This window comes from Falco punctatus (assembly GCF_963210335.1).
Source record: "Falco punctatus genome assembly, chromosome: 7".
Lineage (NCBI taxonomy): Eukaryota > Metazoa > Chordata > Aves > Falconiformes > Falconidae > Falco > Falco punctatus.
In genome coordinates, this window is record NC_137587.1 from 7131054 (window position 1) to 7142797 (window position 11744).

Here is an 11744-nt window from a genome sequence, read left to right on the forward strand (position 1 = left end):
CATGTCTTCTCTACCTCTAGTTTACAACAGGGACACAAATAATTTGAGGTGGTTTGAGTTCTTCAGAGAAGAAGTGCTGCACATGAGCAGTGTGTTATAATTACTATGAATCCATAGGGCTTGCACTAAAAAAAACCCCAAACAAATCCCAAGTCCTTCTTAGGAATAAGGAGTGTAGGATCGGGCTATAGTCCTGGAAATGTTCATAATAGGTGTTTCTGAGGATGTTAATTTATGGACCACTTCTCTCCTATAGAGCTGTTGATGTAGACTGAAACTCTTCAGAGAAAAGAGAGGGCCTTGCAAGAAAGTTCTAAGAGCATCTGGTGAAAAAGCCAGAATTGCAAGTGCTCCTGAAATGAGAGCTTGTTTACTGAGTCACATGGCATCTCATGATAGCATCTTGCAATTTTTATTTTTTTTTACTGTATCTCACTTGATTATAAAGAGCCTTTGTAAATCCAAACAGAAACAAGTTTAGAGCAGTTAGTACTCCAAAATTAAACAACCCCCCTTCCCTCTTATTGACAAAGACATGTATATTTTTATCTCCAAGTGTTTCCACTTTACAATTGTGACCAAGAAAAATCTATAGCCTGACAATGCAGTCCTGGCATCTGCTGCTGAAGGAAGCCAATTCCTCCCTGACATCTTCAGTGATTGCCAAATGGCTCTTCCTAAGCATTTCCAACATTTACATTATATGAAAATATATATGTTATTATGCAATAACATATAATAGTATATAATAATGTAGCATATAACAATATGTAATTCTATTACATTAGAAATAAAAGTAATACTACTAACTTCTACTCTGGCGTGAGAATCAATTGAAGATGTACCATTATCGAAGAATTTGAACTCAATGTTTTGTATTAAGATGATTAATACTGAAGAATGGCAAAGAAAATTTCAGTATCAGAGCTTCTTCCCATGAATAGATGGAATTTCATCTAGAAAAGCACATTACACTTCTGATTCCTGTCATAAACATATACCAGCAGTTGTACTGGACAAGTACGGGCTTAGCAAACACACAGCACTGCTCTGGCGGCACTGACTGCGTGCTCAGAGCTGTTAGTGTCAAACACATCACCCCTGGCATTTGAAGTGAAAGACTTTTTTCCTCTTTTCTTACATTTCTCTTTTTATGTAAGGATTCTGTTGAGATACTTGCTAAAGCGCCCAGTTACCACACAATGAGTGTTCATTATTGTCTCCATTTCAGCAAGGTTAGCGTGCTGTGGTCATAGCAGATCGCCTTGGTTGGAACTGTCACCTTAATCTGTGCTGTCCCCACCCGCTGGTCGTCTCTGCCTGTCATCTCTCAACTTAGTTTTAGACTAGTATCTCTTTGGGAAAGCGACCACATCTTTGCAATATGTTTTACCTAGTGACCAGCATAAGGCAGCTGCAGCATGAATAAAGAGTTGTCAAAAACGAACAGAAGCATAGAGCTTCACTGGCCATAGCAGTGATCTTTAAAACCCTAAGCTTCCCAGCTTGATGCATGCCACAGAGAGATCCGTTTCTCAATAATAAAGTTCACATTTTGGCGTGAAGAGTTTTGGATGGTGTTGGCATTTGTCCACCTAGGAGGTACCAGTCACTAGATTATATAAGGACCAAAGATAAAATTAGATTGAGAACAATGTGTAGCATCTTCTACAGCACAATGACTCACATTCACACATGAGAGAGTCAAGCTGGAACACAGTCATGGAGAGTGTAAAAACAAGGCTGCAATAACAGAAGCTCCAGATAATTTTGTTGAAAATATGGAGAAAACTAAAGAGAGCTAGGGGCACACTAGTGCTCTCCAGCCATAGAGATTCACAAACCACAGCAGATAAATAACGTTACCTCTTTCCATACACTTTCTAAATCACCAAGCAGAAAGAATTCATTGGGAAAATGACAACAAAACAAAAATTAAATATCCCTAAGAAAAGTCTCAGCAGAACCTATTCAGGAGGTGAAGCCTCTCCCTGTAATGACACGTCAGCTCACACAGAGACTGCACGCTGCCATGTTCATACATCCCAGCTTAGCAGAGACTGGAAAATGTAGGATTCTGTACAATTCTGCTACTCAGGAAAAGTGTATTGCTGTCACTGCAGTACACACAAACAAGAGAGGCGAGTAGATCTGTCTGTCCACAACCACCCCTTCTCCTCCCCTTCATTTCAACTTCCAATGAAGGCGGCAACATTGCTGATCCTCATTTCACAGCATCCTCCATCCAGATAATCATTGCACAGCTTTACTCATCAACTCATGGAACCAGAGGAAAGACAGGCCATTTTTGGCTTCTAGTCTGGTATTACCAACCGGAGTCCACAACCATTCATGTTTTATAATTCATCAGAAAATCCTCCTTGAAACAATTGCTGGGTCCTAACTGATGACAACGCCTATGGCAGATATTGTTGGGAACCACCTCCCGAGCAACATCTCTCAATGAATATGTTCAGAAGCTGTCTCCCAAGTCCTGCCAAGAGCTATCAAAAGATGTGGTCCAATGCTAGCACCCACCTGCTCTCCCCTCACAGCACGCCTGGTCAAAGCCAATTCCTAACCCCTGTTGATGCCAGCCAGGTCACTTGTCTTTATATTAGTGATAACAGGAAAAAAGTCACAACAAACTTTTGCTTCCGTAACAGCTAAACATGTGCTTTATACCTTTACCTCACAATTAGCAAGCATGTTATTCCGTACCTTAGCCTAGGCTTGCAGGGAATGCCTGCAACGCATGGGAGTTAACAGCACTGCACGCCAATGAACACGAAATTATCCAATAGTTTTCTCCAAGCCTGAATAAACAGCCAGTAAAATACCACCACTTATACGTGGTGGATCTTACTGCCATGGGATTTCCCCCCTGCCATATTCAGCTGAAGCTTCCTTAAGATTTCTCTTTTCCACTGTTGTACCTTCTTTTGCTCTGGTTCACTGTAAGCAACACTTCTCGCTCCTTGATTTTAAATAATTATCTCATCCCTACTTAGTCACAAATTAGTCAAGTTGTACATATTTAGTTTGTCATATAAATCCACGTGCAACTGCTTGACTCCCTTAGGAGATGCGAATAGCAAAGAATGCTTTTAGTGGAAGGAGAAAAATGACAGATTGTCCCTCAATGTGTGTGTGTGTGTATATACACACATACACTGTATGTTCTGGCACATGGTAGGGTGTATTTACTGTATGAGGCCATATGCTTCAAGAATTAGAACAGAGGAAAAAAGGCAATTTTTGAGTATTACATGTCTCGTTTGCATATTGTCAAATAAACTCTAAAGATATAGAGGAAACTGAGTTCATGAGTTTCACGATTCCTACAGGACAGATCATCACACAGAAAGATCAGCGAGGGTTCCGGGAGTCAGATTTACAAAGGAAGAAGGTGCAACGCTTCTTATCCATATGAAGACATATCACTGCCTTTTCAGCTTTTCAATAAACCTCTCCTAAAACTTACACATGCCAAATGTAACAGAAGCATTATTATAATCCTTGCATCACATGTGGATTTATTGGAACGAGTTTCCACACTGCATCATGTCGTACAAATATGTTCATGGTCAACTTGATGCTTTGCGTGCAAGTGTAAACACGTTCAAAGGATGAAACGCTGAGAGTTAAAAGGCTTTTTCTATCTAACAGAAAACAGAGTAAAAAGAAGAATTAGCCGAGTGCCAGAAACTGAAGCAAAGTAAATTCTTAGAAGAAACTAGGGCTCAATACCCTTCGAGTTTGAAGATGTAGATTATGCTTGTAATCAGAAGAGATTTAAATATTCAGAAAGAGTAACTTGCATCAATCCTTTCATATATTTTGTTGCCTGTTGGTTTGTTGGGTTTGAGGCTTATTTTATTCTTTTCTGTTATTATAAGGCAGAAATAGCCACATTTTGTGACATTTCCTCCCATTCACTAGAGTTTAAGTGGAGAGAAAAGAGACTAGTTCTTCAACAGCAATAGTTAAGATTATGGCCACAATTAATGAATTTGTGCCTATTTGTCTATGTCAAGTCTTGCCTTGTGAACTCATCACTAAAACAAGAACTGCAACAATGGTTTCCCTGGGGAAATACCACAAAGAACCGGATCTCATCTTTAGGCTTTTTAGGTATATAAAGAATTAAGACATACTCTTGTCAACTTATGCAACATCTTCTCTGGAACATCTTAACATACTGAATTACATAGCACCATTGTGAAATGACCAGCTCTCTCATTTTGTTAAGTTATTCTATTAAATTGACAGTTGTTAATATCTCAAATTACAAGAAAACAATTACATTCATTTTAGTCTAACAAACTATGTTGATAAAAGATTTCATTGCACATCAAATCATGTCCTCCTTTTCAAAAAAGTCCCCAAACCACAGCTGCCTTAATAAGTGAACTTAAAAACAAGGATCTTCATGAGAAGCTCTGGTTCTTTCTTGGAAACTTATTCTTAAATTGTGATGGCACTAGGGACCAATTATGCAAATTATTTCCATATACTTCAGTTAACTGTTGCCTACAGACCACCTCCATAGCCTTGATAGACCTCCTTTCTATTCAAGACTGGCCACTGACTATTTGCAAATCCTGAAGTTTCTTCCCATTACACCACTTTGGTTTCTCTTTTTCTCACATACAAGGATGATGATTTGGTATCTACTTCAGAGGGATTCCAAGTATTCTCAGATGACATCACCTGAGTTGTGATACTTGGGTGGAAACTATGAATGATTAGCAGATGTTTCTAGTACAGTGACAACTTCTTACATTTCAAAATCTAACCTTTTTGTGTGAAAGAAAAAAAAAAAAAAAAAAAGAGATGAAGAAGAAATGCCTCTTGGTTTCTACAGCAGACCTTAGATTGTGACTTGATTTTAACCTTCAAGATTCTTTGAACTTTATTGTGCAGGAAAGAAGATGGAGAGCAGGGGCTGGAAAAGAAACTGAAATTCAGAGAACCTCTTCCCTACCTTCCTTCTTCAGAGCCACTTCAGACCTGTAGCACTTACCCCTATTAACCATCATTATGGCACTTTACCCCACTGGTTAGAAAAGGTTGTTTCCTAGTGTGCTGAGCAAGCAGAGCCTCCAGCCAGCCCGTGCAGAGGCAGGACTCAATGCGTAATGTGAAACAAACAGCAACAATGACAGGACAAAAAGGATTTTGACAGAGGAAGATTGATGGTAGCAAATGGAGAAGTGTCACAAAGCCAACTTCATGCTTGCCAGACTCCAAAGCCACATTCGTCATCTGTGGCACTTTCTCCCTAGTGCAGGCTGCTTGTCAAAGGGACTAGTTCAAGTGTTCAGCAGGCGAGGAGATGTGGAGGTGAAGAAGTGAAGACATCATTCTTCATTACTCACTTCAGAAAGGGGGAAAGGAAAATAGGAAAGAGTTGACCACAGTACAGCCTTGATTAATTACCAAACTTGGCAGTGACAGTGGAAGCCAGAGGAGGATGAATTTTGTTGCTATATACACACAGCGCAAACACAACTTCCCTGAGAGCCATCACCTCAATGAGGCATTTGTGCCTGGATCCTGGAGGCTGCAGGCTGAAAACAAAGACCTGCAGAACCAGCCAGCCCCTCTGCATTGCATTTGTCCACTTCCAATGGACGAATCTCAAAGACTGGTGGTACCTTTGGCCATACTTTAAGTAATATGTTGCGTATGGAGTTGCCAATATGCACGTGGCACGTACAGACCATGAGAACAGTTCTGTAAATGAAAAGAGGATTTAAATATTTTGCAAGTGTAAATCATGCGCAGTTGTGTTGTTTTCCCTCTAGCTGACCTCTGCCCTAAAGGTTGGCAAGGACTTTGCTTGACAAGCCTACCTGTATTGCTAAGGTTGCCAATAACTGATCTCTCCTTATACGTCATTTAAAATAATTTAGAGTGCAATTACGCTAGAAAAGCAGCTCAGTTAAAATGCCATTATGGGTCTCATATCATGTACACTTCGCATTCAAGGAAAAAATGTTCTTTTTTCCTTTCCTAATTGCCAACCTTGTAAACTCAGCCTGTGATCTGAAGTTTACCCTTTTCCAGCTCGTACATCACCTGAAATAAAGAATGCACTTTTGGACTTTTTAAACAGTTCTATAAAAAACATGTAAGCCATGGAAAAAAAACGTATCACTTTTCTTTCAGAGTTCTGGTAACTTTAATAAGAGTGAAAAATACTTCAAATGCACCTTAATTTCTATATCCTGTAGCTCAAATTCTACAGTCAGGAAGGATTAAAAATTGTTTCCATTATTATTTGAGATCATATTCCACCAGGTTTCAATCACAGTGGCAGCTACTGGAAACCACTTGTCCCACATTCATTAGTAGCAAAATTGCTTTCAACAGCGGTTGAGTGGGGATTAGACCAACTGATGACAATCACCACTAAACATCAGGTCACTTTCCCGGTACATACACAGTCCAAACATCTAGAGGGCCAGGGCTAATGAAGGACGAGTCTCTGCAGTGCCCATAATAAAGGCCTCAAAAACAGAGAACCCGGACTGCAAGCACTGTATTTACATAGTCCCTGGAAGAAGGAATTTCTGAGCTTAACAACAGAAATTCAAAGGTCTCAATAGGTATAGGGGGTCTAAAAAGCACATCCACCAGTATCACCTTTCCCATTCTCTGTCACAGCACTCTCCAAACTATCGAGCTGCAACAAGGTCTTTTACTGTCACATACCAACACACTTTTCATGCAGTCCCTCTGCTGCCGTCTCGTCTCATCCAGGGCCCGCTCGCTCTTCTCTTGCTTCTGCCTCGGCTGCTCCCTCTTCACTGCCTCTCAACCACTTAACTTGACCAGCCACAGCTGCACCTTATCTACATTGACCAACCCACCGCCCCTGAAGCCAGCCCACAGCTGTAAATCATCAATGCTAATTAACCCAGCTTCATTCCTCTACAATTCTTCTTCCACCCCGTCATCTCCATCTGAGGAGTTAGGCACCAGGATGCCCAAAAAGCTCAGACAACAGAAAACTATGCAGGCATTCAGCGCAGCTAAATCAGCGGCACTTCTGGGCGCACACAGGAGCAGAGTAGGAGACCTCGTAGTAAAATTTCACCAGAAAAAGCAGATGCGTGCAGCGTCCCAGGCAGCTATGCTGCCTAAGCAGAGTTTTCAGTATCGCTGAAGCTACACTTTAAACACCAAAGCGCTTTTGTGGATCCTGACCACAACCTTTTGGAACCGAGACTTCCCACCTGCCTGTTAGCAGAATATTTCACAACCTTTAATATATGCATCTTCCCAGACCAGGAGGCACGCAACTGAGCCCTACAACAAAGCCAGGAAAGGAAGCAGCGGGCAGAAGAGTATCTTTTTTCTGAATGCCACGAACCAGCTGTATCCAAGTGGCATTAGTCAGAAGTAGTACATCTGGAAAGCACTGTGTTCCCGCTGAGAAGTGGGGACCAACAGCTGTATATGGATACCACAGCACTGCTGCGAGGAGAGGAGCACATAATCTCCACATGGATCCACTCTGCACGTTCCAGAGACACCAGTCGTGTGGAGCTGGGCCAATGCCCCCTGCGCCGTGCTCGGCTGTGCGGCACAGAACGGCCAGGCACTACTCAAGGTCACCTTACACATCTACAGAAGCTATGGCAAATGTGCAAACCCTAAACTCTAAAAATGGCATCATTTTCATCTCCCTGTTCCTCCTTGCTCTGATTATCATGTTAAAAATGGTCCCATCTCTTCAAAACATAAACACAGTCACCCTCAAAGTGCGCGTGCTTTCTCAGTAAAAATGAGTCACTTTCTAAGTAAAGGTAAACTTCCTTCAGCAGCTTTGTAAATCATTGCTCTCAGCATGATTTTCATGCAAACCTACAATACCCGTTTTATCAGGGTTCCTCACAAAGCAAAATCTGAGCAGGTGCAAAACCCAGAGAAGAAAAACTGTAAAGTCTTGTGCCTTTTTTTAAATGGTTTTCATTTCACCTGGTTCTAAATTGCAGCTTGAGGTGCAGAAATACATACTACTTCTTGGGGCCTGTCTTTTTCCTGACACACTTTATTCATTGATCCCATGTAATGAAAGCCAGCTTGAAAGACTGTTCTACTTTGCATCCGTTTTTCACGTTCCCTGCCTCCCAGCATCCCTCCCTGCAGCTGGTGCCTCTGTGCTGCTCGGCAGACCTGCCCCCCCATCAATTCTGCTCTGAAAGCACCCACATCTGCTCTCAGGCAAGGTGAAGGACATGTCCCTCCGAACGCCTCGGTGGCTTTCCCCTTTCCAAATAAGCCTCCAAGTCACAGCCACTATCCTTCTTCCTGGCCTGCCAATGAAGCCTGACAGCACTTTCTCTCATTCACCTGAAGCCGTCAGTCATTATGAGTGACACACCAACTCACAGCTTGAACATGTCTTACACCCACAGGAATCCCACCACTGTCTGGGCTACCCAGCGACAGATTCTGACCGAGCGCTCTAAACCAGGCCTGAGCGAAGGGGCTGAGACAGAATGACATCACGGATGTACCACCACTGGGCTGGCACTCCCCGGCACCCCATGGCCATCCCACAGCTCCACAGAAACAGCAGGAATGAGATTTAGATCACGAGATTGCTGAGGCAGAAACCGCAGATTTTATTATATGCAAATTCCAAACATTGTATGAGATGGGTTTATCTTTGTGCTTGAACTAGTAGAGAATCTCCATCAACGGAGAGGAGTTGTGATGCAGCTGCGAGGCTCTTGGTAGAGGCAGCTATACACAGCTCATCAGACAAGGGAAGACCTTCCTACCTCTTGCCCCAGTGTTCAAACCAAACGTTTTAGATGTTGGAAAACACACTGGGTTCTTTCTTATTCTTCCATATTTGCAGCCGACAATACAGTCACTATTGGAAGTGGAAAGCAAAAATGCCTAAGAAACCAAAACCCCCACCTTATTTCAATCACACAAACATGAGCCAGGAATATTGGAAAAGGTACAAGAAAGACTCTCCCTTGGAAATCCACTATGATTATCTAGATGCCAGTGCTTAACTGACAGAAGAGGGTAAAGAGAGGATCTTATTCTATCACTTGGTCCTGGTGCTTAAATGGGATGATCTGTCCATACGGCGCTGCCCTATGGCTCTCCCATGCTGAGCAGGCGTAAACTCTCTGTGCTCTTTGCACTGGGTGTCAAACTCCAGGGAACACAGGCTGAAAAAGAAGTGCATCTCCCAGGTTCAATACCCAAAAAAGCAACATCAAAACCTTGTCATTTAGTGTGTGCTCAGATGTTTATCCCCACTTTGCTTAGGCTGGTAAAAAGTATGGATCAGATGCTTAATGTTTTTAACAGCCGGCTAACAGTAGAATCAATACTGCCAAACACCACGGGCTGCCCCTCGTTAATGCCCTGACATCACTGGTGTCCCTGATTTAATGTACTTTTAATGGCTTTGAACATTTGATCTATACACTTCACTTGCCCAAACGGAAAGAAACAAACACTTCTTGACACACGGCACGAAATGCGCGTGGGCTATGGAACTGGAGAAGAGGCAGAGTATGAACATTGGGGCAGTGGCTGCAGATCACAGGCACGTCATCCCTGGCCATAGCTCTTTATTTAACAGGCAAAATTTCACCATTCCAGCAGGGAAGTGGTAGTGACAGTTAGGAAATGCATGGTGCTTTTGCAGACAGCAGAGGAGAGGAAGACAGCAAGAAAGAAAAAAAACTTTTACGTTATTCCTTATATTTGAGCAGTTGTTTGGGGTGTTATAAACACAAGGAGCAAGGCAGCTCCAATTTTTCCTCTTTGGGGTTATGCCAAAAAGGCTCAGACTTGTCTTTGGGGCTTGTGCAAAATTCACCCCTTTCCTGTCCTAATGCTGTATCACACAGCATGAAAGTATTTCTGCTGGACATCGCGCGGTGGTACCAGGTGATCATACATCAGGATACTTCGGGGCCTCCTGTGATAAGCTGACAGTGTTAACGCACAAGGCAAGCACCCATGGGCAGATGGATTGCCCCACTGCGTAAATATCGAAAGGAGCCACAGAAATATCATTCAGCAGATCCACCCCCCTCTGAGCTGTTCAATAGCTGATGTGTATATTCTCCGTGCATGTGTGTATATAAATATATGTATATAGACACACACACACACACAGATATAATCTGTACTCAAAAATCTCCAGAAATTAATTACAGCCTTGATAGGGTTGGTCTTGTATCCCAGTAAATTGCATAGCCACAACCCATACGTAATCCACAGAAATGTATCTCCGGACTCCTACGCTTGTGGCCACAGCTCAGTGAAAAGCATTCTGCTCTAAAGGATGACAAACAGCATCCTTGTACTTTTTAGACTTCTGCTCTTAAGACTGCATCCTAGCAGCTTATCGTGTGTTTCCATACCTGGGGGTCTCCAAGGAAATTCTGTAGCAGCTGATTACTGCTGGATTTTTAGATTTCACTGTGATAGAGACCAGCTCTGCATTTCCACAGAGGCTCTGTCCTCTGCCTTAATAACTAGCACAGACCTTGCTGTATGAAACAGCTCGGAAGGGCAGATGACAATGCATCGCTCTTCCCCACAGCTTGGCCTGCCCATCACCTTATCTTAGCTCAATAATTTTGTTCCGGCCTCACTGTGACTGCCTTCCATATAAATGCATCTTTCACCTTCCACCTTTGCTTCATGCACTATTCAGACAACATAATATTCCCTGTCTTGTGGAAAATGGGGGGACAGGAATGTGGCAGCCCCCTTGCCTTTAGGAGAATGGTGCATCGCTCTTGGAAATGCACGTGGGGATTTGTTCTGATTTACCGTCATCTGTAACCCAGCTGATACTTCAGTCTCTGACTCTTTCAGCCTTGTTTCTTTCCACTACACAGATGTGCACATCTACCTCTCCCTCAAGAAAAGAAGAATACAAGAAAGGGGTGGCAGAGAGGAAGAGGAGGAAGGCAGCCTGTGTTTGTCCTGTAACAGCATGAGGAAGGTGGGCAGGGGGTGGAGTAGGGCTAGTGCTATCGTCCAGTAATCACAGCTCGGGGAGAAAAGCTTACACTGCAAGGTGTGCAACATCTTTGGAATGTGATTTTCAATCAATAACCAGATTTTTCTTTCATATTCTTTTCGTTTCCCTGGTTTCCTCTTGCCAACCTGCAGCACATGGGAATATTTTCCTTCTGTTACTAAAGCGGAGAGCTTTTTTCCTGTTCTTGCAACGAAAGAAAAAAAACTCAACACACACATTAAAAAAATCTCAAAAAGAGCACTCTTCAAATCCAGCTGGAGTAGCTCAATAAAGCAGCTAACACAAAATGGATCAAATAGAAGACAGAGATGGAGGGCTTCTGGGCTCTCCAATCTCATGCGGATTTGCTGCGTGGTCACCTTCTGTTCTAAAAGTCCCAGGCAGAGCTTGCAGCCTGCTGCTCTCTGGGCTTGGGAAGTGAGAACTTCTGGTACCTGTATTTCCAACTTGCACAACACCCCTCACTCCCAGTATCAAATGCACGGTGCAAGGAAGCATGCTGTGGCAGAAAGGGGTCTTCAAAGAGTCAGTGCAGTTGGGCAAGCGTGCAGAACTGGGGAATACGAGGCAGCAGCCCATCACCGTGCATTTGATACTGGGAGTGAGGGGTGTTGTGCAAGTTGGAAATACAGGTACCAGAAGTTCTCACTTCCCAAGCCCAGAGAGCAGCAGGCTGCAAGCTCTGCCTGGGACTCTGCCGTAG

The 11744-nt window shown here is 42.9% G+C and overlaps 1 protein-coding gene and 1 long non-coding RNA gene across 28 annotated transcripts in view; one reads left to right on the plus strand and one right to left on the minus strand.

Annotated features, from left to right (window-relative positions):
• The window catches only part of NRXN3 (neurexin 3), a 1019675-nt gene that overhangs the window by 411949 nt on the left and 595982 nt on the right, over positions 1 to 11744 (minus strand). The window lies entirely within an intron of this gene.
• LOC308067070 overlaps positions 1827 to 11744 on the plus strand; it is a 129525-nt gene continuing 119607 nt past the window's right edge. The window contains exon 1 of the long non-coding RNA XR_013929439.1: positions 1827 to 11642. This is a non-coding gene — a long non-coding RNA (uncharacterized lncRNA). The remainder of the gene's footprint in view (positions 11643 to 11744) is intronic.